This window comes from Loxodonta africana, chromosome 5 (assembly GCF_030014295.1).
Source record: "Loxodonta africana isolate mLoxAfr1 chromosome 5, mLoxAfr1.hap2, whole genome shotgun sequence".
In the NCBI taxonomy this organism is placed as follows: Eukaryota; Metazoa; Chordata; class Mammalia; order Proboscidea; family Elephantidae; genus Loxodonta; species Loxodonta africana.
In genome coordinates this window covers 81,673,360-81,701,267 of record NC_087346.1, presented here as the reverse complement: position 1 = coordinate 81,701,267, position 27,908 = coordinate 81,673,360, and the positions used below count along the sequence as shown (strand labels likewise).

Here is a 27,908-nt window from a genome sequence, read left to right as displayed (position 1 = left end):
CCTCACCTACCCACCCCAGGGGCCTAAGGACTGGTCGCTCCACTCAGGTCGCCCAGCCACCAAGGACAGAGGTCCAAGGATAAGTGGCACCTCCCAGTCCTTACAACCAAAAACACTGACTGCCCATGGTCTGTCTTCAGAACCTACCCACCTGTATGCTCTAGGGATCACGGACACGCTTTCCTCAAGGGACATGCTTTCCTCAGAGACACGTGGGGGACGATTCTCAGCCCACTGCCTTGTTCAGAGTGTGAACCCCTGCTTCAACCAGATACCGGTACTTACACCAATCACCCATGCCACTCTAAGAATATAGGACAGAGCCTGTACCACACACTTAATGATCGGCTATCTGGACGCCTGAGCTGAATTCATACAAGAAAAGTGGATGGATTCCTAGACTGCTATACCTGGTAACAGCTCTAGCCATCTGGGGACAGGACATCAGAGCTCCAAAGGCGAAAATAATCAACCTAGCTCACTCAAGCAACCCATTGGGACATAATAAAACAAAACAATGCAAGAAGCTACAACACAGTAAGCAAACATAAAATAAGCTAGTACAATAACTTACAGATGGCTCGGAGACAACAGTCAATATCAAGTCACATAAAGAAACAGACCATGCTTGCCTCAAGAAGCTCGCAAAACAAAGAATCAAAGGATCTTCTAGTTCAAAGTGCATTCCTGGAATTACCAGAGGCAGAATACAAAAGATTAATATACAGAACCATTCAAGACATCAGGAAAGAAACGAGGCAATACGGAGAAAAAGCCAAGGAACACACAGATGAAGAAATTAAAAAGATTATTCAGGAACATAAAGAAAAACTTATCATGGAAAGGATTCAGGAATTAACACATAAAATCAAGAATGTAATCCAGTCAAGAAATAATTATGCATCCTGCATAAAAATCCCCCACGTGTCAGACTGTTTGTCATACTGTGGGGCTTGCGTATTGCTGTGATGCTGGAAGCTATGCCACCGGTATTCAGATACCAAGAGGGTCACCCATGGAGGACAGGTTTCAGCTGAGCTTCCAGACTAAGACAGACTAGGAAGAAGGACCCGGCAGTCTACTTCTGAAAAACGTGAGCCAGTAAAAGCCTTATGAATAGCAGCCGAACATTGTCTGATACAGTGCTGGAAGATGAGCCCCCCAGGTTGGAAGGCACTCAAAAGATGACTGGGGAAGAGCTGCCTCCTCAAAGTAGAGTCGACCTTAATGGCGTGGATGGAGTAAACCTTTCGAGACCTTCATTTGCTGATGTGTCACGGTTCAAAATGAGAAGAAACAGCTGCAAACATCCATTAATAATCAGAACCTGGAATGTACGAAGTATGAATCTAGGAAAATTGGAAATCATCAAAAATGAAATAGAACGCATAAACATCGATATCCTAGGCATTAGTGAGCTGAAATGGACTGATATTGGCTATTTTGAATCGGACAATCATATAGTCTACTATGCTGCAAATGACAACTTTAAGAGGAATGGTGTTCATTCATCGTCAAAAAGAACGTTTCAAGATCTATCCTGAAGTACGACGCTGTCAGTGACAGGATAATATCCATACGCCTAAAAGGAAGAGCAGTTAATACGACTATTATTCAAATTTACCCACCAACCACTAGGACCAAAGATGAACAGAAGATTTTTATCAGCCGCTTCAGTCTGAAATTGATCGAACATGCAATCAAGACGCATTGATAATTACTGGCGATTGGAATACTTAAGTTGGAAACAAAGGAGAAGGATCAGTAGTTGGAAAATATGGCCTAGGTGATAGAAACAATGCTGGAGATCGAATGATAGAATTCTGCAAGACCAATGACTTCCTCCTTGCAAATACCTTCTTTAGCCAACATAAACGGCGACTATACACATGGACCTCGCCAGATGGAACACACAGAAATCAAATTGACTACATCTTTGGAAAGAGACGATGGAAAAGCTCAATATCATCGAACAAGGCCAGGGGCCGGCTCTGGAACAGACAATCACTTGCTCATATTCGAGTTCAAGCTGAAACTGAAGAAAATCAGAGCAAGTCCACGAGAGCCGAAATATGATCTTTAGTACATCCCACCTGAATTTAGAGACCACCTGAAGAATAGATTTGACGCATTGAACACTAGTGACTGAAGACCAGACGAGCTGTGGAATGACATCAAGAACATCATACATGAAGAAAGCAAGAGGTCACTGAAAAGGCAGGAAAGAAAGAAAAGACCAAGACGGATGTCAGAGGAGAACTGATGAAGTAAAAGAACTTAGCAGAGGATTTCAAACGTCTCGAGAAGACAAAGTAAAGTATTATGACATGTGCAAAGAGCTGGAGATGGAAAACCAAAAGGGAAGAACATGCTCGGCATTTCTCAAGCTCAAAGAATTGAAGAAAAACTTCAAGCCCCAAGTTGCAATAGTAAAGGATTCTATGGGGAAAATGTTAAACGACATAGGAAGCATCAAAAGAAGATGGAAAGAATACACAGAGTCATTATACCAAAAAGAATTAGCCGATGTTCAACCATTTCAAGAGGTGGCATATGATCAAGAACCAATGGCACTGAAGGAAGAAGCCCAAGGTGCTCTGAAGGCATCGGCGAAAAACAAGGCTCCAGGAATTGACGGAATATCAATTGAGATGTTTCAACAAACAGATGCAGCACTGGAGGTGCTCACCTGTCTATGCTAAGAAATATGGAAGAGAGCTTCCTGGCCAAATGACTGGAAGAGATCCATATTTATGCATAGTCCCAAGAAAGGTGATCCAACCAAACGTGGAAATTATAGAACAATATCATTAATATCACACACAAGCTAAGTTTTGCTGAAGATCATTCAGAAACGGCTGCAGCAGTATATTGACAGGGAACTGCCAGAAATTCAGGCTGATTTCAGAAGAGGACGTGGAACCTGGGAAATCATTGCTGATGTCAGATGGATCCTGGCTGAAAGGAGAGAATACCAGAAGGATGTTTACCTGTGTTTTATTGACTATGCAAAGGCATTAGACTGTGTGGATCATAGCAAACTATGGAAAACATTGCGAAGAACGGGAATTCCAGAACACTTAATTGTGCTCATAAAGAACCTTTACATAGATCAAGAGGCAGTTGTTTGGACAGAACAAGGGGATACTGAATGGTTTAAAGTCAGGAAAGGTGTGCGTCAGGGTTGTATTCTTTCACCATACCTATTCAATCTGTACGCTGAACAAATCATCCGAGAAGCTGGACTATATGAAGAAGAACAGGACATCAGGATTGGAGGAAGGCTCATTAACAACCTGCATTATGCAGATGACACAACCTTGCTTGCTGAAAGTGAAGAGGACTTGAAGCACTTACTAATGAAGATCAAAGACCACAACCTTCAGTATGGATTGCACCTCAACATAAAGAAAACAAAAATCCTCACAACTGGACCAATGAGCAACATCATGATAAACAGAGAAAAGATTTAAGTTGTCAAGGATTTCATTCTACTTGGATCCACAATCAAAAGCCATGGAAGCAGCAGTCAGGAAATCAAACAACCCATTACATTGGGTAAATCTGCTGCAGAGGACCTCTTTACAGTGTTGAAGAGCACAGATGTCACTTTGAAGACTAAGGTGCGCCTGACCCAAGCCATGGTATTTTCAATCACATCCTATGCATGTGAAAGCTGGACAATGAATAAGGAAGACCGAAGAAGGGTTGACGCCTTTGAATTGTGGTGTTGGCGAAGAATATTGAATATACCATGGACTGCCAAAAGAATGAACAAATCTGTCTTAGAAGTACAGCCAGAATGCTCCTTAGAGGCGAGGAAGGAGAGACTACATCTTACATACTCTGGACATGTTGTCAGGAGGGATCAGTCCCTGGAGAAGGACATCATGCTTGGCAGAGTACAGGGTCAGCGGAAAAGAGGAAGACCCTCAACAAGGTGGACTGACACAGTGGCTGCAACAATGAGCTCAAGCACAGCAACAATTTTAAGGATGGCTCAGGACCGGGCAGTGTTTCGTTTTGTTGTGCATAGGGTCGCTATGAGTTGGAACCAACTCGACAGCACCTAACAACAACAACAATATAAAAATAGTTATATTTATATTCTATGCAGCTTTCCCCTTTCCTGAAATTAATTCTCAAGCAACATCTATTTCTTCCCCAAACGGTTTCTAAAAGTCCTGTCACCCTGGAATGCATTTGCTTCACAAAGTGCAGCATTATCTGACAAGGTATACACATCACATCTGCAATCTTTTTAATATTATAGATATGATGCATGCACAAGAGAGTTTTTAAAAATCCAAAAACTACAATGCACAGAAAGAACATTAAAAGACTTTTCTGTTACTTTCCTGCATCAAAATGCTAATGAATTGGAACACTGCTATAGACTTCTGCTTGTGGTTACCAGCTTAACCTTAGTACCATTTGTTTCTTGACTCATGAACCTTAGATGCTATCTATTGACTCTCCACGGAAAGAATGAGCAATTATCCTTCTTTTGTTGCCTCCCACCTCCTAATTTTACAGATTAGCACTGGGGTTTTTTTTTTGTTTTTTTCTTATAGATTTATAACACATTCTACTTCACAACTCTAAGTCCATTTTATCTATTTTCTAGGCTGACTCTAAAAACTAAAACATCAAGTGCAGTTTATAATGTGATTAGGTAAATGTTGTCCACTGAAGGAAACATAACTTTGTCGTTTAGATATTACTAGTTGAAGGAGAAATGTCCATGTATTCTAGACTAGTAACACTCTAGCTTTCTTCACTTCTTCTTGGGGGCCTGAGATGCAATTGTAGCTACCTACCATTCCTACCCTCCCCCATCACACCCTCTATCTTGGATTTATTATTTTTTGTGTGTGCTACAGTATCTGAAATAATATTTAGTATAGGCTGCATAGTTTTTCCAAGTGCAAAAAAACGTATTTGACCTCACATGATAAATGCTGTGGTGAGGTAGAGAAAATTTAAGTTCAAGTCTTATTTTCCCCCAAACATTAAAGATGCTGTTCACTATCTTCAAGCATTCAGCATGGCTGCTCAGCCATTTGATTTTCCTTTTTTTATTCCTTTTCTCAAGGAGCCCTGGTGGCGCAGTAATTAAACACTCAGCTGTTAACAGAAAGGTCAGCAGTTCAAACGCACCGAAAGATGTAGCAGTCTGCTTCCATAAAGAAACCCTATGGGGCAGTTCTACTCTGTCCTATAGGGTCATAATAAGTCAGGATCAACTCAACAGCAACAGGTTTGGATTTATTCTCTTTCTCTGGCAATAATTTTTAGATTTGCTTTTTATCCTTAGAGTTCTGAAATTTTACCAGATTTTTTTAGATACGGATCTTTTTTCATTTATCCCACTTGGTAGTACATGGGCTCTTCCAATCTGAAAACTCATCCTTCTCCAGGTCAGGAGGTTTTCTTTCATTATTTTCTCCTTTCCATTACTCCTGTTCTCTGCTTGTAGAAGTCACCTTTATGGATATGGCAGCTTTGTGAAGGATTTTCCACAGCTCTTTAAATTTCTCTGCTTCTCCAGATTTCATGTTTTTGTTCCATATACACAGAGTTCCACTTCTTTAGGTCCAAATCAACAACTCAGTCTTATTTTATGCTAAACTGTTATCTAGCCAATCCACTGAAATTTTTCTTTATAATTTTCAAAACTTTTTCTCATCTTCCACCCCTTTTTTAGCACAGCTATGATTAATCATTACAACATGTTTTTCTATCTTAAATGACATAGTAATTACATTTTTCCTTTGAAGTTTTTTTCTGTTCTCTGAATTACAACTGAAGTCAGTTGTTGTTTAATGTTCCGCCATCCTTTTGATTCTCCTCAATTGTCTGGTTATCCCTATCTTTTTCTACTGACAAATGAAAGATTACTTTAGACAGTATAGGAAGCAAATGTGGGTTTCCCCTGAAGTTGTCTGCGTTTATTTTTCCAAGCGGCTTCTCCCTTAAATAAGAGAGCTGACTACAAGCACTATTAAGCAAGCAGGGTATATGGATAAGCAGACATCCCAGTAAGATACCTGGAGAGAAGTCAAACAGGTTGACAACTGTTAAAACTGCTTCTCTGCTTTCATGCTTTTGCTTTTCTCTCAAGTTCTAACACCTCAATAGATGTCCTACTGAACTGTTGGCCTACTTTCTTAAGAGAACAAAGTTGAGACTTCAGGCCTGAGGGTAGACACTACTGCCACCAGAGCTGTTTAGGCAAGAGAAAGGTCAAGAGGGAGGCTCAACTGACTCAACATTTTGGCAAACAACTCTTTAGAAAATATTCTTGATTATTACCCAGCTGCCCCCTACTGTCATCATATTTTTTGGACTCCAAGCCTGGAGCCTTTCTGATGTTCCCCTGGTAAAACCTGGGCTTACCTCTGGTATCTTGGATTCCAGTTTCCTCTGGGATTTTGCTGTCAATCTGATTCCGTGATCTTTCTATCTTCTTCAAAATTTCTGGTCCTCTGATGGTACCTGTAGTGGACTGTGAACTGTAATTTTACTGCTCAACGTGCTTTCTCCCCGCCCCCTTTTTCTAGCAACATAATCCCTCCTTTTTGTGGGGAACATATTCTATGTGGTTTGGGTGATCCTTCCCAGCCACCACAGGATTGACCAAACAACCCACGTCTGGCTAAAATATTATATTCCCCTCTCCTCTGAGTGCCAGCCATATTTGCATAGCTGAAAACGAAGCAAATACAGGGAGGTTAAAAAAAAAAAAAGGCCAAAAATATTGAGAGAAAAAGTACTGATGACATTATTTAAGTCTGGATCTATCCACGCCCAAGTCAGATTTTCTACCCTTTCCTGCATACACACACACAAGCACACATAAAAGTTACAGAACTAATGAAGTTATTTTGCTCCTCTGTAACATAGTTTGACTAAGAACATCTCTTCCTGCTTTTGAGAATTGTGGTTTACTTCAACCTTTACAAAGTATCGGTGGGACTGTGGGAGGAAAGAAAGGTAAAAGAGGATGTTCAATCCACCATATTTAAAAGAAATAAGGTCAACAACTATAAAATAGGCCTGAAGAAATAAAATTATACCTTCATAGTTTGCTGTTAAACATACAAGGTAGGAAATATTTGTTAACTAAGGACACCTTTTCTTTCCATAAAACAAGTTTCACTCCTCCAGGGGGAAAAAAAGTCTATAAAAACCAGTGATCTCTTAACTAGCTTTTTCTCTGAGTCAAAATTCCAATGGCTTCAGAAAGAAAAAGAATACTTGAAGGTTGATAGCAATTTAAAACTTCCTAATAAATTATTGGAGCCCTGGTGGTGCAGTGGTTAAAAGCTCAACAGCTAACCAAACGGCTGGCAGCTCAAATTCATCAGTCGCTCCTTGGAAACCCTATGGGGCAGTTCCACTCTGCCTATAGGGTCGTTACAAGTTGGAATCAATGGCAGCAGGTTTAGTAATTAATTATTATTCAAAAAAAATTTTTCTCAATACTTATGATGGCAACTCTTGGAAGAAAAAATCTGTAGTTATTAGTGTGATTATTGGGGGTGAAAATTTAGAAAAGATTATTTACTTTTTAATTTTAAAGGTGATAAAAGCACAGGAAGTTAATGAACTCCTCAGTGGATAAAAGATGAAATCCAATATTCTTGACCTAAAACTCCAAACCCATGGTTCACAGATCTCAAACACTCTATACCCCCTGAAACAAATTGCAAAATGCTATATGTACATTTCAGAGGAGAAAAGGTTCACGTATTTCATCAGAATCTCACTAAAATCCATGACCCAAAAAAAGGTGAAGAAACCTGCTCCTGACTAGAAAAGAACAAGGGTAATTTCATTCCAGAGTGGCGCTGTTAGGTGCTATCAAGTCGATTCCAACTCACAGCAATCCCATGTGACAGAGCAGAACTCCATAAGGTTTTCTAGGCTGAATCTTTACGGGAGAAGCCCTGGTGGTGTAATTGTTTCCCATAAAGATTACAGCCCAGGAAACCCGATGGGGCAGTTCTTTCTGTCCTATGAAGGCTGCTACAAGTCAGAATCAACTAGACGGCACACACCAACAGTCTTTACAGGGTTTGAACACTGGAGGTACTCATTAATTATTACATTCCAGAATAACATGTAATAATTAATGAATACCTCTAATGTGTAAGACAGTATAGATATATAGATTATTTCCATTCTTTATAAAAATTCTGTTAGAAAGGAATCATTCAGCCCAACATGGATGAAGAACATGGAGTAACTTTACCAAAGTCACGGTAATAAAGCAGTTTCAAACTCATTCCTCATTACTGCCCAACTCAGCTTCAAACTCCTTCCTCATCATGCTTTTTATAAGAGAAATATTGGTAAGAAAATAAATACAAAGACAATGGATTATTCTCAGAACAATATAATTTTTTGTCATGCACGGAAATCAACAAGTGCTCACATGCCTGGGGTTTAATGAAATTGGAATCTGACTCTACTTCCTAACTGTGTAATTAAGATTCTCAGAGAAACTTCTGCTTATGGTAGTGAGGTCAGGAGGACTTCAGCACTTGATTAAGATTTATGTACCTCAACATTCAAAGCTGCCTAAGCCAATAAATAGGTCCTCTTCTGGGCTCCACTGGACACAAAGCAAATTTGCTTATGCATAAAAGACAAACAATTGCAATACCACTTTTTTTTTTATGTCTTGGTATAAAAGACAAGAAGATCTGTTGAAATTTTCCTCCTATGGAAACATCTCCCACATACGCAACTGAAGTATATTATAGTACTTGGATCAGGTCAAGAGAACTCAGGTACTGGAGTTTTGGCTGGAGCTAGAAAGCAGAATCAGGTGGAGGAGAGGATCTTGGGACTATAAGGCGGTTATACGGGTACAGAGTAAGAAAACAGAAAGAAAAGGTACAAGTGAAAGAACAGTCCACAAAATGAGTTAGGAATACATTTTAAAGATTCTGAGATTTAGAAAACAGCCTGTTCAAATCTTTGACACTGTACCATTTTATCTAGAACCCTAGTAGCATCTGCTCAGCCTACAGCAGAGAAGCCACAGAAATATGGTTTGTTTCATCATTCCTAGGAAAGGAAATGAACGGGGAAGAGAAGTACGTGCATTTCCCATTACTCTTATCTCTCCCTCTGTAGTATAAATTTTAAAATTCTAGGGAAATTTAAGAACCAGTACATATTCTATTTAAATACCCAAAATTTAATCCAGAATCTAATCCTAAAAGGTCATTTAACCCACACAACTAATCCTTTGTGCAATCTTCATTACAGAATCTCAACCCCTCAGCATACGCTTAAACGTTAAGATGTGGTGTTAAAAAAAAAAAAAAAAAACTCTCCAGAAAGCTGTTATAAAGTTCCAAACACTGGCCCCAAATCTATTCAACCCCATTATTTCCATTCAAGTTATAGCTCTACTCATTTAGGAGAATCATAAAATGTTCACTGTCACATTACAGGTGAAGATAGTTACCATATTCCAGAGTCTCCTTACTTCATACAAATTAATTCTGTTCATTCAGTATTTCCACAAATAACACATTCTAAAGTCTTCAGATATTCTCTGAATATGTTCAAGTTTGTTTGTCTTTTAATCTCTGTTATACTATTCGTGTGGGGGAAAATGCAACTTACTTTATCCCTCATGCACACTGGGATGTAAAAGTGCAAAGTGCCTTTATTAACTCTTATTTGTAAGAGACACTCTGTGGCTTTTGTAGCTTCATCAAGATGTTCAGAAACGCAGCCTTTAAAAATCTGTCTAAAAGATTTATTTTCCTGGGGTTGCGTTTCCCATAGCCTGTGGTCTTCTTCTCCATGCAGGCTTTTATATGTGTGGATGATGTTCCTTCTGAAAAAAATTTTTAATACATCAACTACACTGTAATACACTACTCCTAATTTATCAACTATCTCATTATCTGACATTTCTCATTTACAACAATGGTAAAAAAAAAATCTACTATCCGACTATTTTGTGCATTAACGAGGCAGCAGGCTTGGCAGCAAGGGCTGCGGAGAGTCCCCTCCCTAAAGGAGCGTCCCCGAGTGGCTTCTGGGAAGCTAGGCTGAACTGCCCTAGGCCGAGCTGCCCTGTGCCCCCCACTCCCTCCAGCCAGCAGGGACACCAGGTCTAGCCTACTCCCCAGCTACAGCCTCCAAGAAGACAGCAGGCCAGCCTGGAGGACAGAGCAAGCTCCAGGATTGTGAATGCAGGGCTTGCAGGGGTGGAAGTGGAGCCCTGGAGGTCGCTCCTCAAGGGAAGCTCTGACCCAGTACAGGAGGAAGATGAAGTGGTTAAGTAATGTCACACAGCCTGGCTTTATCCAACTTTGTCTCCTCCAAGCCTCCTTCTCTATAGACAGATAATAAATTACTGGACACATCACACTGATCAGCATATCAGTAAATCCTAGCTGTTATTATTTCTATAATCATATTTTCTAAATAAGAAAAAAAAATCAGACAAATGGAAAGTCTGAAAATGGAAAAACAAATCCTCTATTTTCACATAAGGCCAATTTTTGCACAATGACTTGGTCTTTGGAACCTAACCACAGCAATAAGTGAGGAGTGGGTGCATACCTGTTTTACAAGTCTGTCTCTATCACTAGTATTTTTAGCTCCTTAATGTCACCAAGTACTTACCCACTCGATAGCATAGCTCATAGCAATAGCTTGATGAGTGTTTGATAAGGAATAAACAGATGAGGGATGGTAAAGAATTTATCTCAGATTTTATTTTCAAAAATTTAAAACATAATTTAGTCTTGAAGAAATATGATCTTTATTATAAAGTATTCCAAAGTGAACACTTTCAATTTGATGCTAGTTCTGCAAATACCATACATCATTTTGGGTTCTTCCTTAAAACAAAGGATGTGTAAGTAGAAGCCAAACAATAAGAGAAAGAAGAGTAATTCAGTTAAAATTCAATATATTTAATAATATAATATTAATAGTGAAAAAAGTCCTATACTATTTAGCAGTATTAAAAACAAGTATAATTTGTAATTAATTTAACCAAAAAGATCAGGAAGTTCCTTCACATATAGAAAGTAACAACCTGAGCAATCAGTAAAGAAAAAAACTTCATTTAAGTAAAAATTTTCAGTCTACTACAATAAAAACTTCCAATTCCATACAGAGAAACATATTATCTCTACCTAAAATAAATTAATCCACATGCACAATTACAGCTGAAAAGCTTTACTGGCAATCTATAAATTCAATAAAATAATCAAATCAAATGAAATTGAAAAGGAAAATGAAAGAGTAAAGTGTTTCTAAATTACAGGCGTTAAATTGTATTAAAAACAGCCAAACATCTTACTAGTCATTAACCCCATTTTCACAAAGCTCTCCATTTTTCTTCATGCTTCAGTCTTAACTAGTATTTGCAGAGATCCTTATAGTTCACAAAATGTTTTCACATACATTATCTCATCTGACCACCCCAGAAAGAAGGTTTTATCCTGTCACTTTTCTATGAGGTTCTCAGAGATTCAGCTTACATGTCATCTTTACCTGAGAGCATGAATTAAGGAAGACAGCAGGATCTAAAACATTCATATTTCACACTTTGAGCACTATGATGAAAAAGGTCATCTACAAGAATTTTGATCTGAAGTTCCAGAATTGGTAAATAGTATGCTACTTACAATCTGTGGAAGCCATATCTAAACCATTCACATGAAGTCTTCCAAGATGGAGATTAGAGAAACAACAATACGTAATAGAACAACATTAACCAGCTACCCTTGGATAAAGTCGTTTTTGGAGGGAGTCTTATAATCTGGTATTCTAACCAACTCCTAAGCATTCCAGAACTACTACTACTACTTATGTGTAGTGACCCAGGAATAAATCATTACATATAAATCTATAAACAGAACCTAAGTGCAAGACAGAATGAGCTATGCGCTCCGAAATTTATACAAAACATACTTTTTTTTAGCAATTACTAAGGTGGCCATAAAAGAATAGTAGAGTGAGGCAGCGGAATATGGAAGGTAAAAACAGCAGAGTTTAGCGTGAAAATGCTCATGTCTGTATTACATTTTGATCATTTACTATGAACTGGAGCAGCTTACTCATTTTTTGCCTTAACATCTTCAATCATAAAACATCGAAAAACTCTACCTCTCAGAATTGCTCTTAAAGGAGACTGTATATAAGGCATTACAACGACCCTGGCACATAGTAAGCACTAATTAAAATTTTTGTCATGGGGGTTACAAGAATGTCCAGCACTCTCTTCCTTCTCACTCTCACACTCCACCTTTTTGGCAACAGAAACCCTCTTTCTTTGGGAAACCATTCTATGAGGCTCAAGTGGGGATAACTTTTCCTAATCTGTTACATGGGGTGAAAAGACATGACCTAGAGGCAGTGGCTGGTTCAGGAACGGACATGTGACCCAAGCCAGGTTAACAAGATTATTTCCGGAACCAGGAAAGAGAGACTTTTTCTTTTGTACTGCTAGTCATAAGAACAACGTAAATCCAGAATTACATATGCAGAAGACATTAATTGTCCCTCAATATCCTCACTTCTCTTCTGCTTTTACTAAAAGACCACCTCTCCACAAGTATTATCTGGGTATATGACCACCCAGCAAGTTCTACATATTCTAGGTGTGGCGCTGTAACTAAGTTCTGCCCAGTGGGCTACGAGAGGAAATGATGTTTGCAACTCCATGCTCAATTCCTAAAAAGGAAGCTATCTGAGCTTCTTGTGGGCTAGAACATGGACACGATGCTGGTGAGCCAGATTATACCCTGCAGATAAGGTCAACACTCTAAAGCAGAGCTGTCCAATAAAACTTTCTACAATGATGGCAGAGTTCTGTATCTGTACTCTCCTATACGGTAGCCACTAAAACCAAAAACCAAACCCACTGCTGTAGAGTTTACTGTAACTCACAGTGACCCTATAGGACAGAGGAGAACTGCCTCAAAGTGTTTCATAGGAGTGGATGGTGGATTTGAACTGCCAACCTTTGCTTTAGCAGCCAAACACTTAACCACTATGCCACTAGGGCTCCAGGTGGCCACTAGCCACATACAATTATTTAAATTAATTACAATTAAATAAAAACTAAAAATTCAGATCCTCAGTTACACTAGCTACATTTCAAGAACTCAGCAGCCACATGTGGCTAGTGACTACCATTATGGACAGCATAGCTTAAGGCATGATGTAACAATAAGACAGCAGGAATTCAGATCCATGCAAGACCTGAAGGACTATCTCTGAAGTATCACATAAGAAAGAAACAAACTTCTACCTTGTTTGAGCCACCTGCGTTTTGGAGTCTCTTTGCTCAAACAATCTATCCTATGCCTTAACTGATACAGTAAATTAGAAGTGTAGTGCCGTGTAAGAAACTCCTAAAAACTCTGATAAGGCTTAGAGGTCAGGCAGCTAGGAAACATATCTCAGGCTGGAAAGCTAATGGCCCTTGTTATGCAGTGGCAAAACACTTGCTAAGATTCTTACCTGCAATAACAGGGAAGGCACATCATATGCCTACCAAGCCTGTAGCTCTTAGAAAAACTCACAGTACTGGCGTGTAGTGTAATCAACCACAAATTCTCAGTTAAGAATTATGCAGTTTACTGGTACAACTAGATGGTGCCCAGCTACCACCACTGACTGCTCTGACAGGGGTCACAATAGAGGGTCCCAGACAGAGCTGGAGAAAAATGCAGAACAAAATCCTAACTCAAAAAGAAAGACCAGACTTACTACTCTGACAGAGACTGGAGAAACCCTGAGAGTATGGCCCCCGGATGCCTTTTCAGGTCAGTAATGAAGTCATTCCCAAGGTCCACCCTTCAGCCAAGGAGTAGACAGGCCCATAAAACAAAAGGAGAATAAAAGGACACACCAGCCCTGGGGCAAGGACTAGAAGGCAGGACCAGAGAGGAAAGCTGGTAACACTGAGAAGGGAGGGTGTTGACAAGTTGTGGGGTTGTTAACCAATGTCATAAAACAATATATGTACTAACTGTTTAATGAGAAATTAGTTCTGTAAACCTTCATCTAAAGTATAATAAAAAAATAAATAAAATAAACTATTGTTGAAAAAAAAAAGAATTAGTTTGCAAAACCTTGCAAGTGGCCATCCAAGGCACAACAATTAGTCTCTATTCACCTGGATTAACAGAGGAAGGAGAAAAGTCAGGAATACTAAGAGGATAGGGAAATGTGTGGCTAACTGCCTCCATGAACAACTGCCTCCTTTGCCAAGAGACCAGAAGAACTGGATGATGCCTGGCTACCATTATGGAACATTTATTTTGATCAAAGACTCTATAGAAGAATTCTGATCAAAAGGGGGAAAATGCAAAGCAAAGTTTCAAATTTTCACACACTCCAGACTTCCTGGAGCCTTGAAGGTTGGAGGAACCCATGAAACTATTGCCCTGAAATAAGCTTTAAACCTTAAACCAAAAATATCTATTGAAGTTTTCTTAAAACCAATAAATGGTTTAGTTTAACTAGTAAAAAATGTCTGCCTTGAACATTATGCTTTAAGAACTATCTTTATAGGATCAAGTTGACAACAGCAACTCAAAAGATTAGATAGGAACCTTAGGGGGCAGCGAATTTATGTTACTAGAGGAGGAACAACTCATTAAAGGAAGGTGAGAATGGCTGTACAACTCAATGAATGCAATCAATGCCACTAAATATATGTACATGTAGAGACTGCTGAACCGGTGTAAGTTTTGCTGTGTATATTCTCAACAACAAAATAAAAATTTAAATTAAATGAAAAAGAATTAGGCAGTCTGCAAGTAGAGACAGACGTGAAAACAGTGCAACAAAAAGACGCTACCTCGGCAAACTCCAAACTGTTAGAGTTCAGTAACTCACGGCCAGTGAGGTTGGGAGAGGAATCTCCTTCTGTGCCACAAATACCAGGAGATAAGTCTGTGACCTCAAGAGTTCTTTGCCAGATAGTAGCAAAGATGAGACTAGAGTGCTGCTTTCCCACCTGTGATAATTTCTAGTATGTCAACTTCATTAGGTTAAACAAAGGAAGAGAGGACAACAGTCCTTTTGTAGCATACAAATACCTTTTCTCAGTTAATCAAACAGTAATCTAGGTGCCAATGTTATTAAAGCCCCCAACCAGTTGACTTCACACTGGAGAAATCATCCTTATGCACATGACATAATCAAGCGAACCTCAGAAAGAGATTAGATTTTCCACAGCAAACGAAACTCCAAACAGCAGCTGAGTCTACAACTGCTCTTCCCTTCCTGGCTGCCTGTGGAGAACAGCTTCGGCTTGTGCCCATGGGTTCCAGCCTGCATGTGATCTTACCAGGGCTTGCCTAGACAGCCCCACAGGCTCTGCTTCTCTGGTTGAACTATGATACTTCACTCAAGCCTATTACTTCAGATGCCATCAAGGCAGCCAGGAAATGTAAGGGAAAGAACAGGACTAGCACAAAGACAAGTAAATAAGAGAATCGGAACTATGAGTGAAAGATCTTTTACTGTAATTAATACCACATAGGACTGACTGAAAGCAAACAGAACAGAAAGCTATTAAGTTTTTGAAAGATTTTTACCTCCGAACTTTAATACTGGCCTACAAAAACCTATGAATGAACTTTAAGCAACCGCAGCCCCCAAATCTACACCAACAGATAGGAGGATAAAAAACTGTACAATTCCTAGGGATATCATACTCCCTAATGTCCACTTTGGATGTGGTCACAGAATAACAAGGAAGAATCATCTAATGGACAAAGTCAAAGACATAAGCGATAGTCAAAATAGCATTCCTCCCACAGAGAAACATCAGTTTAACCAAGGAACTTACACCGTTGCCAGGGTGAGTCGTCACAACTCCCACCCAGAATATTTAATTATTAATATGAACCAATAACTGTGTACTTCCTCTTTTTTTCTCTAAAGCAGTTTTTATTATGATTATGCTAGTCTTACTGACTACTGTACAACGGACTAGGCAAAAGAGGGTGACAAATTATTGTTTTATATATTATTTAACCAAGAGAAACAGTGAGAAAATGCATGGGACTTTGGATTGGTTCTCTTGAGGAAGGAAGAGGATTATGGTTGGAAGACAGGTTTTAAGAAATGATGGGTGGCCAGAAGGGTGAGGCCAAAACTCAAGAAGAAAGATTTAGGTTAGAGATACAAAATTGAAAGTAACTAGCATATGGACTGGAGCCCTGGTGGTGCAGTGGTTAAGAGCTCAGCAGCTAACCGAAAAACGTCAGCAGTTCAAACCCACCAGCTGCTCCTCCAAAACCCTATGTGGCAGTTCTACTGGACCACAAGGTCACTATGAGTCAGAATCAACTCAAAAGCAATGGGTTAGCATATGGATGATGTATAAAGACGCAAAACAAAGTAAAATCACCTAAGAAGAGAGAGCAGATACAAGACAGAAAAGGGCCCAGGACTGAACAATGTGGTACCAAATAATCAAAGGATGTGTAGTGAGAAGGGAAGGAGGAAGTAGCAAATAAGACCAACAAAGAGCAGCTAGTAAGGCAGAAGTAAAACAAGAATGAGTGGTGTTACAGAATCAAAGAGAGGAGCACTTTTTCAGAAGCAAGCATTGGTCAACTAGGCCAAACGTTAGTGAAAAGAGTGAATAAGATATGGGCAGAACAATTACAAACATATTCAAAAACAGATTTTAAGTATCTTTGGAAAACAAAGTACAAAAGTATCAGAAGAAAATTTCTAAGTTTTTTTTTTTTTTTTTTAATTCTGGGGTGAGGAAGGCATCTAGAAGCCGTAAAAGAATAATACATTTTACTACACAAAAATAATTTTTTCTATATTGTGAAAGACACTGTAAACAGAGAATATGTATAATAACACCATTAAGAATAACCATAAATATAAAAGCACCTAATTAAAAAAATCACTTTAGCACTCTAATTAGAATACAGGCAGAAGCGGATCTGCGGCATATCAGAGTTACAACAAACCGCACTTAAGACCATTTTTTTTTGTAAATCAATCATATCATCAGTGATATGTACTCATATAATGCTGTAGCACATAATTTGCTGATATTATCATTCTCAGATGCTCACTCACAGATGTAAAATTTTATGATTTACTGTTTAAAACACTCCCGTATAGATTTTCTAAACTAAATCAGTAAATTCAGTTGCTGGAAAACATGGACCCAAACATTGGTTGCTTTGCTAAAGACAACAGGCAGGTCTGGGAAGCAGTGAGATATTACCACAAAATATATGAAGGAAAAAAAAGGACCATACAGACAACTCTCACTAATTTTCTGACTAGGAACACTACCCCATTCCCAGGGATGTCCGGATGATCCATAACCTTCCACAAGTAGAGCTGTTACAACTGACAAAATGCCAACGTCATCCAATTGCTCTTCATCGCTAGAGTAAATTTTTATGATTTGTTTACTTTTTTCCTTAATGTATATACATGCGTATTAAGGAGCCCTGGTGGCACAGTGGTTAAGTGTGCTTGACTGCTAACCAAAAGGTTGGCAGTTCAAACCCACCAGCCACCCCGCGGGAGAAAGATGTAGCAGTCTGCTTCTGTAAAGATTATACCCTTGGAAACCCTATGGGGCAGTTCTACTCTGTCCTATAGGGTCGCTAAGAGTAGGAATCGACTTGACGGCAACAGGTTTTACGTATGCATTAATATATATGTGTAAGTTTATAATTTTTCAACTGCCAAAGACAAATAAAGATTGGCTTTATAAATATACTAATAATAAAAGGTAATAACAATGAAAACCAGAAAAAAAAAAAAACTCGGCTTACGGCAGAACCAACTTACGACACAGTCATAAGAACAGAATCCCGTCCCAAGTCAGGGACCACCTCTAATAGCCCAAGGATAAAAGTTTTAAAAAGGTTTTAGAAAGATTAAAAAAAATTGACTGCTCTTTTCAAAAGAAATCCAAACAGAAAATAAATACGAAAATTTACTCAATTTCAATAGTAAAATGAAAATGAAATACTATTTTCTGTGTAACAGATTTAAAAAACTAAAATTGATCATACCCAGTAGCACTTTCATATAACACTGACTGAAATAAAACTTGAGATTATTTATCAAATTTAACATGTGTATACCTTGTGGCCCAGCAATTCCACTTCTAGGGATCTATCCACAAAAATAAGTTTGCGCTAAAAAATAACAATAAAATGACATTCGCTTCAGCATTATATTTGTAATAACAAAGTAATAAAAACTATCTAAATGTCTACCAACACAAAAGATCAAATAAGTTATGAACATTCATACTATCGAGCATTCATAAGTAAATAAAAACAAGGCAAATCCAAATGTACTCTCCCAAACACATATGCACTCACTCTCACCAAGAAAGAGAACTGAAACATTTCATACACCCCATGCTGTTATAGCACCATTTACTCTGACAGAGTGGGATAAAAATCTAAATGTATTATCAGACTTTTTTTCTGTTTAAGTATGAATGCATTTATTAGTTGTTATAGTTATGGCGTAGTGGTTAAGTGCTACAGCTGCTAACCCAAGGATTGGCAGTTCAAGTCCGCCAGGCGCTCCTTGGAAACTCTACGGGGCAGTTCTACTCTGTCCTATTGGGTCACTATGAGTCGGAATCAACTCAACAGCACTGGGTTTTTTTTTATAGTTAAATATATAAACATTATCACAAGATTCATTTCTTGAATTGATGTATTTGAAGAGTTCTCATTGATGCCACTTATAGCAGACAAAATTTCTAAGTGACTGCTCTATTCTATGTGATAATTTGACTACTACACATCAAAAAAAAGACTGAAAGATATATTTCAACAATGATTAATTCTAGAGCACAAACTGTAGGGAATTTTTCTTTATATCTTTGATTTTATCAAATTTTCTACAAATATGTATGTTTGATTATTAATATTTAATTACAGAAAACTACATTTAAAATACAACAAAATACATTTAACATATAACTTAAAATACATATTTAACATTCACCTTACATTCTCCTGTAACGCAATTAATATTTTAACACATCTCTACCTAAAGTAATCACAAGTAAACTAATATAAAAAACCTGTAACGGTCGAGTCTACACATAGCAACTCCACAAAACAGAGCAGAACTGACCCATACGGTTTTCAAGTCTGAAAATCTTTACAGAAGGAGACTGCCACATCTTTCTCCAATGGAGCGGCTGGTGGGCCCGAACTGCAGACCTTTTAGTCAGCAGCCAAGCACTTAACCACTGAGCCACAAGGGCTCCTTAAACTAATACAGATAGTTCTTTTCTTACTACAAAATCTTCAAGGTAAAATCAGGATGGGTGATTCTTTAGTATAATTTAGTTGTCAAGAACATTCTGGAAAAATACCATGTACAGGTCTCATCTTAAAAAAAAAAAATTAGTGAGTATTCCAAAAGACACCCATAAAAGCACTAAAGTGTACCCTACTACTATTCAAAAGTATATACAGAATGGTTCCTGTGATCACAGACTAACTTTAAAGGCACACGGTTGCACTGAAAACAAAGCTTCTCAAAAAATAAAATAATTACACAGAATTTAAAATCATCTTCAGTTTTAAATTATTAACATCAAGAAGATTCAAAAATCATGAAGCTAGGAATACTGTCTCAGCTTCTTCAAATGCCTCATAATCCCTGGTTCTGCTAAGTCTCAATAATGCTCATTAAATAAATTTAATTAGAAGAGTATACTAGTCAGCAATGCTTATATGCTAAAAATCATACAGACAACTGATTTCTATCACTGTGCTAAGTTTCCACGTATGCCAGTTTAAAAGGTTTACTAACTACAATATGAATAAAATTACATATAGCTGTGATTTTAAATACAGCTAACTTTTTCATATTCATTCAGAGGGAAATGGTTGAGACCACAGTCATATTTCATTGGGGCAACATCCAACCACATATCTGTCTACGGTCACAAGCCCTGTAAAGTAAAGCCTATTATGTTAAAAATTCAAGGTACATATAATGATTTCATAACAACAAATGAGCACTACTTTGTGACATACACCAAAACCTTATTATTACTGAATTATTATGTATTATATTATTACTGTAGTATTATGTTAAAGATGTTTTATTATATCTGGAAGTGTTTAATTTTTCTATGCACAGAAAGGTACACTATATACTATATACTAAGACAAACATCTGACTGATGTTAGATACATACCAGACCTAACTGTTCCAACTTAAACATACAAATTCGCCTTAAGGACAGACTTCAGAACGGAACTCGTTCATAATCCAGGGAATGCCTATATATAATAAGATGTTCACACAATGTCCAAATCACATCTTATTTTACAGACCTTATCGTGAACATTAAGCAACACATGACTGTACCGATAACAGAAACACATAGGAAATAATGTTTGTCAAGTGAAAGAATTAACTCCTTCACTGTCATCTCACTCTAGTGAGAACTACATTAGCAACTTTGCAACAGGACTATTATTGCTATTATTTCTATACAGAAAATAATAGGGAAATGATGCAGCATAGAGAAGCAAAGATGGAATAATGGGGTCAAAGACTAAAATGGAAAAAGACTTGGTGCGACACAGACCTTCATTTCCTTGTAAGGTTCATATTCAGGGTGACAGGAAAGTGGGAAAGGAAAAAAGAACCTGATTTTAATGTACATTTATTCCAAATTCAAAACTAATGAAACCAATCTTTCCACAGATCTAAAATACTTCTCAAACATCCTTAAACTAATTAATAGATGACCCATGAGGTAAAAAACCCAAAGAATTAATTTTAAGATAGGTTTTTATTTCTTCACTTTTTTTTTTTCTAGTTTTTTTTGGGGCAAAGAGAGTAAAAAAAAGATAAATCAGACCAGCTGACAGCTGCTGTAAGACTTAAAAAGAAGTGAAATGCCCTGCTAGAGAAACATAGCTATAGATTAGTTCCATAAATTTATCAGGCCTATTCCATACCCTCAATCTCAAGAAATGAAAATGAGTTTTCTTATTTTCAAAATTTAATTAACACATTTTTTTTTTATATGGCATACCTCATGATTTTCTCCATGCTATGATGTGAACAACTGGTTGATCTGAACATTAAGCAATAAGCAATAAGAATACAATTGACAAGCAAAATCTGCAGTCCTCCTTGACCATGGATTCCAATCCTGACTCTCCAATCATATTTAAACTCTCTCTCTCCAGATCTCTATCATGAAGTCATCATCTTCATGGTACAGCAGTCAGAAATACACATTATTTTTAAATGGATGTATCAGAGCATTATTAAAAATCAAATTATGATTTTGGGTATCTCCAATATCTTATTTAATCTTGCTCAGCTTTATGTTGACTTTTTACCCAAAAAGCATGCTGTTTCAACAGTACATTATTTTATAGGCTTGAGTCATAAAAAACTATTTATCATTTTTCAATATATTCTCATTATCATCGTATACTCACATCAGCACAATTCCTTATGATCTGCAGCTCTGAGAGAGATTTCACCATTTACCAAAATTGTTTATAAAGACTGTATAATATTCGCTCCAGTAGAAATTCCTAAAGTACTCACTCTGATCTTTCCTTTTTTTCTCCCTTACCCCCTTTTATCTCTGGTCTCACCCAGAAGAAAACTTAAAAAGAGAACACTTTTCAAACATCATGTAATGCTTATGAATGTTGTATAATGACAGAAGGCAACTTATAGTGGGCTATATTAACTTAGAGAGTCACTGCATTCGTGGGGAAAATAAAATTCAACATTTCTCTTCCAATACTAAAAACCCCAAATTATAAATCATGATAAAATGGTCCCTATTTTGCTCCACAATTTCACTCGCCTCCTACTTGGATAGGAATGTTTCTAAAGACTAAAAGAAAAAAGTTAAGTGCAGCATCATAAAATAAAGTATTTTGCTTCTGGGTAGGAAATGTAGGAGGATAACTACACCAGACAGGTAAAGTTCAAGGGACTAGAAGGATATTCATATATACCCATGACCTCCAATTACCTAATGATTTGGTTTTTTCCCCAAAAGATGAAAACTGAAAGAAGTTAGGTTTGGCAGAAGTTACCATGGACATTGGTGCCCCCTATCGGTACCCCCCAAAAACTTAAATGGTATCAGCAGTTACTTCACACACCATTATGAAGTGAAAACTTTTCATCTATGGTCATGTATGAAAAAGTTATAAAGAACCACATTATATTTGTATTGTCTGACCCATTATTTTTATAAAAAAGCAGAATGAACTATCTTCCTAAATGTGGCTACCACCACACTGCCTCAAGCACCTGAAGTGTCTTCCTGGCCAACTGGATCACGTAATTCAGATGCCGGCAGAAACAGTCTGAATAGTGAATTTCTGGAAGCCAAAATGTGCTGCTTTGGTGATTACTGAACACTGAAAATTCTCACAACATTCTACTAATTCCAATTAGGTTGGTGAAGTTAATAACAGCTAGACTAAACTGACAATGAGGATTCAGTTAAAAAAATCTTACGGGGTTAAAAGTAAATATCTACAACCAGAGTTTTGTTACCTTAAAACTTGAGATCACAAATATTTTTCCCAAAGTTTAAGTGGCTAATAAAGAAATATTCATGAAATATTTTTACTTCAGTTTTCTGACTTCATAAACACCTAACAGAGGTAAAAAGCTAAGGCTTACAAAACATGCATGGTATGCGCTATACCAAAGACAAAGATGAGTAAGAAAAGGGGTCCGCCTTCAGATCTGACAGCCCATAGCAGGCTATATAGAAACAACTTCATCAATTACGAGGTACAATATGAAGATTTAAGAGGAAAGTTAAGAAAAGGCCTAGGACTAGCTTACCAGAAAAACAGATCAATCTTGGACCCACGACTTCAAACAGGCCTTTCCGGTTATCACATCATCTTCTAGTAAGAGGCAATTTATTAACTCTAAACAATCTAAATAAATGGAGGCCAGATTTCCCATACTGCTGTTGCTAGAATGTTTCAAAATAACAAAAGGGGAGGGAGAGAGGATGTGGTGGTTACAAGACCTCCTCAAATGTGTAATAAAATTCTACACGTATAAAATGAGGTTAGGGAAGGGAGAAAGACGAAAAAAAAAACCTGTAAATACCTTCAACAAAATTCTGTGTTTTAATTTTGCGGTATTCACAGCCTATTTAGACACCAAGTTAAAAATTCCTATTTAAAAGAAAAATAGTTTTATAGTTTAATAAGGGAAGATAACAATAATAAAAAACAAAAATCTTGAAGGGCAGGAGAAAATCAACGGATTGCCTCTAGAGTGGGAAAAGACCAATGTGAATGGGAATGGTGTTAAAGGGGACTTGTAGTTCTTCCTATAAAGTTTCATTTTGTTAACAACTGTCAATTTTAGATGGTGGGTATACAGATAAGTCATACTCATCTGTACTTATTCTGCATTTCTTTTACATATGTACGTATGCACGCTTTTTTTTTTTTGAGTCTTCAGAGCAAGAGAAGTTGGAGGTAGCCAACTTGTCTTCAAATAGTTGTTGCACTACTGCCAAAAAGTATCTTCCCCTACTCCATCTAAAAAAAAAAAAAAAAAATTTTTTTTTTTTTTTTACTCCATCTAAATTTGTTTTATTATCTGAAATGCCGACATCTGATATGTTACACTCAACATCATACAGGATAACAGAGCACATGAATAAGTGAGTGAATGAGCAAAAAATGAGCAGGCTTTTAATCAAACAGATCCAGGTAAAGTTCTTGCTGTGCTGCTATGCAACCATGGCAAAGTTACCAAACAGCATACTCCTGAAACTAAGACCCGTATTATTCAGGATATACATTTAGCAATTCAACCTCACTCTCACACCTCCCCCCAAACATACATTTAATCATTAGTGCATTTTAAAATCAGTATGTCCTAAAACAGTTTTGTTAACCATTATCTACTTGATACAGCACAATGTCTAGCACGTAGCAGATAAAAAATGTCTGTTTACTGAAGAAGCAAATATGGCAGTAACTACTTCCTAAAGTTATGGTTGAGAATATATGAAACAATTCCTATGTCATGAACTTGATAATATTCTTAACAATACGCTGAGGTAAAATCTACTATTATCACCATTAATAACCAAGGAAAGTTAGGTGGAGTGAAGTTAACAAACTTGGCTAAGGTCACAAAGCTAGGAAGCGATACATCAAGAATTTGAACTCAAACTCCAGAGTCCGTGCTTTTAACCATTACATTAAACTTGACACTTGGCAGGGCAATGAATATATTAGTTTGTACCACATTTTTAAAACGTAAATATAACTAAGAGGGTTAAGGAAGTTATCAGGCATTCAATAATCAGTGTCTATTAGTTAAATTGGCTTCACCCCTAATACTTATGTAAGATCACCGTCACTAAAAGAAGAAACTGAAAGATGTAGAAATCCAAACTTCAGAATCCAAAAAGGCAGAAGAAACTCTATTCTTTCTCTTTGCCTCCCGAATGAATTCTGGATCCTTCCATCGAGTCTATTTCAACTCATGGCAATCCCATACATTACAGAATAGAACCACTCCATAGGATTTTCTTGGCTGTAATCTTCATAGAACACAAAAATCCTCACAACTAGACCAATAAGCAACAACACGATAAATGGAGAAAAGACTGAGGTTATCAAGTATTTCATTTTACTTAGATCCATAAGCAACGCCCATGGTAGCAGCAGTCGAGAAATCAAACGATGTGTTGCATTGGGCAAATCTGCTGCAAGAGATCTCTTTAAGGTGTTAAAACGCAAAGACGTCACTCTGAGGACTAGTGCTCCTGACACAAGCCATACTGTCAATCACCTCATATGCATGTAAAAGCTGAACAGTGAGTAAGGAAGACGGAAGAATTCATGCCTTTAAATTATGATATTGGTGAAGAATACTGAATAGACCATGGACTGCCAGAAGAACAAACAAATCTGTCTTGGATGAAGCACAGCCAGAACGCTTCTTGGAGGCAAGGATGCCAAGACTTCGTCTCATGTATTTTAGATATGTTATCAGGAGGGACCAGTCCCTGGAGAAAGACATCATGCTTGATAAAGCAGAGGATCAGTGAAAAAAAGATCCTCAAGGAGATGGACTGATACAGTGGCTGCAACAACAGGCTCAAGCGTAACAATGATTGTGAGGATGGTGCAGGACTGGGCGGTGTTTCCCTCTGCTGTGTACTGGGTTGCTATGAGTCGGAACCAACTCAACAGCACCTAACAACAACAATCTTTACAGAAGCACATCACCAGGCCTTTCTTCCGTGGCGCTGCTGAGTGGGTTCGAACCACCAACCTTTCAGTTAGTAGTTGAGCACAAGCTAGTTGTTCATTTAAAGTGTTTTCCACCAAGTACTGTGCTTATTTGGGATAGGCAACAAAAATAATTCTGAACAGAACTGTTGCTTCAAAGATCTTAACGAATAGTTTACAAATACTACTTCATCAATTAAGAGATGAAACTGGAGCACAAGCAAGCTTCTCTGAGCTAACTGGCATTCCAACCTTTAGAAGAGAGGAACTTAGAAGGCATGTTTCCATTAAGACACAAAAATAAAGAAATAATTTTTCCTTCTCCCTAATTTTAGCTCATTCTCAACTCCATTTTTGTATCTGTAAATAGATTCTCCCCGGCCCTGAAAATCCTTTCAATACTGAAAAATTCGGTACTAATTTTTCACTACCTTCCCTTGTCTAAAGTTTCTTCAGTAGGCTTGTCTCTGGAAACCCTAGTGATGTAATGGTTACGTGCTATGGCTGCTATCCAAAAGGTTGGTAGTTCGAATCCACCAGGCACTCCTTGGAAACACTATGGGGCAGTTCTACTCTGTCCTCTAGGGTCACTACGTGATGGAATCAATTCAACAGCAAGGGGGGTTAGGCTTCTCTCTTAAAGCCTCAGGATCAACTCCTATTGTATTTGAATTTTATGCATCTTGAACAAAACTTTGAACTTAAGAAATGTACCTTTAAGAGCAAGTTTTTTTTTCTTTGAACTCTGCTTTAGAAAATACTGATGCTGTTCAATTATATTTTTTAAAATGCATTCCATAGAATGCAATAGTATTTCTTAAACGGAGTATCAGCTCATTGATTTTAACATTTTTCCTGCAGTTTTCAAGTAAGCAATCTAATTAATGTAGCCCACTAATTTGAAAAGAAGTACATAATGGCTTTTATGTTAGAAAATGTATTTCTACTTTCAATATTGAAAAACCCAAAAGAAAGCTAAGAAAATTACACATATTTTCAATTTTAGATCTAAGGTTCTGGGTCAAATAGAGGGGAAGAGATCCTGGTCTTATAATTTTGTTTCCAGGTATATCTGGTTATTCAAATTATCCTAAAACATAAACATCTTTCTCTGAGATACTAAGGAGAAAATTCAATTCTTAATAACCTATTCTAATGTTAAATAAGAATTTCATTGTTCTTCATCATTTAAAATAAAACTTACTTAAATTGAATCTCCTTTCTCTCCACTTTTCCTTCAACAGAGAATATGCAGCTTTCATTTCTCCACAGCAAAGCTTTATTTTTGTTAAACTATCCTTCAGTTCCTCAGATTAAATAACCTCTAAACTATAACTTGTCATATTTCCTTTTAACCTTTTGATCGGAAGGATAATCAAGGATCATGTTATCCACATCTTTTTAATTGTGTAGCCTGTAACAATGAAGAACTACAAAAAAGCCTTAAATACTACGTGCATTAGCCACAAGATTTCCTAGTTCTAGAAAGTTAAATTTCTGCTAACATGCAGTAAAAAGATAATTAAAAGTATTGCATACTTTAAATTCACCCATTTAACTTACAGTGTACAGTGACTGCGGGGTTTACTTATTTTGGTCAAAGGATGGAAGCAGGTGTAGAGAGAAACACTGTACCCTTTGTCTGGTCATCTCTCACCATGTACCTGTATAGATTATTTTTCATAGTTGTACTTTATTACACTTATTTCTCCTGACTCATCTTCATAACAAATGACAAACGCATTGTTTTTCCCACTATACAGAAGACAATACAAAGCACATTAAACACAAACACCTAGCTGGTTAGTCAATATACTCCACTCCCATTTTCCAAACAGAACAAATCTGACCCACAAGATTAACATACCTAAAAATTTAAAGCCATTTTACACGATTTTAAGACACTACCAAAAGCTTTTCTTATTAGGCCAAATTCCAATGGACAAAACTACCTACGTATCTAAAGTTTACAGTAGACTATTCCAGTAAATACTGTACTCAACTATCATGATCTTGTTCCAAACCAGAGCTTAATGTTGGAGGACGCTATTTTGCCCACAGCTGCACTACCGTGTTACCCTGCAATTCACCATCTATTTTCAAAAAGGAAGGAGGGGAACACAATGTCATAAATTATCATAAAAAGTGTGCTGGCCTGAGCCATTAGAAAACTACTACTGCTAATACTTCTGCTACTACCCTCCACAATCAGTTTCCTCTAAACCATTGTTTCCTCATTTTTTTAAAGTAAAGGGGTTGGACTAGATTATCTCTAACATCTTTCTCACCTCTGAATGATTCTAAGTACTGCAGTAGATTTTATTGGCTTTAAGGATCGGGACCTATCTTTCTCTGCATTGTTTCAAATGCAACCTGAGCAATACACTACCCTGAAACATCCAAATAGGTCAGTATAAAATGTCAATACAAATCTATCCTCAGACTCAAATAACGTAAATGGAAATAATAGTAGTGAGTGTCCATTTCTTTGGTATACATACTGAAGTGATTATATCTCTACCTGTGTAACTTCTTCCAGCCTGAGGTAAAAGAGAATCTGATCTTCAACTAACAGATAAATCTTAAATCCTTTAAAAGATGTTCCCA

At 37.4% G+C, this 27,908-nt stretch overlaps 1 protein-coding gene across 7 annotated transcripts in view; it reads right to left on the bottom strand.

The window, feature by feature from the left end:
• The window catches only part of ANKRD17 (ankyrin repeat domain 17), a 191,908-nt gene that overhangs the window by 161,758 nt on the left and 2,242 nt on the right, over nt 1-27,908 (bottom strand). The window contains exon 1 of one of the 7 annotated variants that reach the window (XM_064285711.1): nt 6,400-15,242. The exons of the other annotated variants lie outside the window; for them this stretch is intronic. The gene's annotated coding sequence lies outside the window, so the exon portion shown is untranslated. Of the gene's footprint in view, nt 1-6,399; nt 15,243-27,908 lie in introns of those variants that run through there. 7 annotated transcript variants of the gene reach the window in all.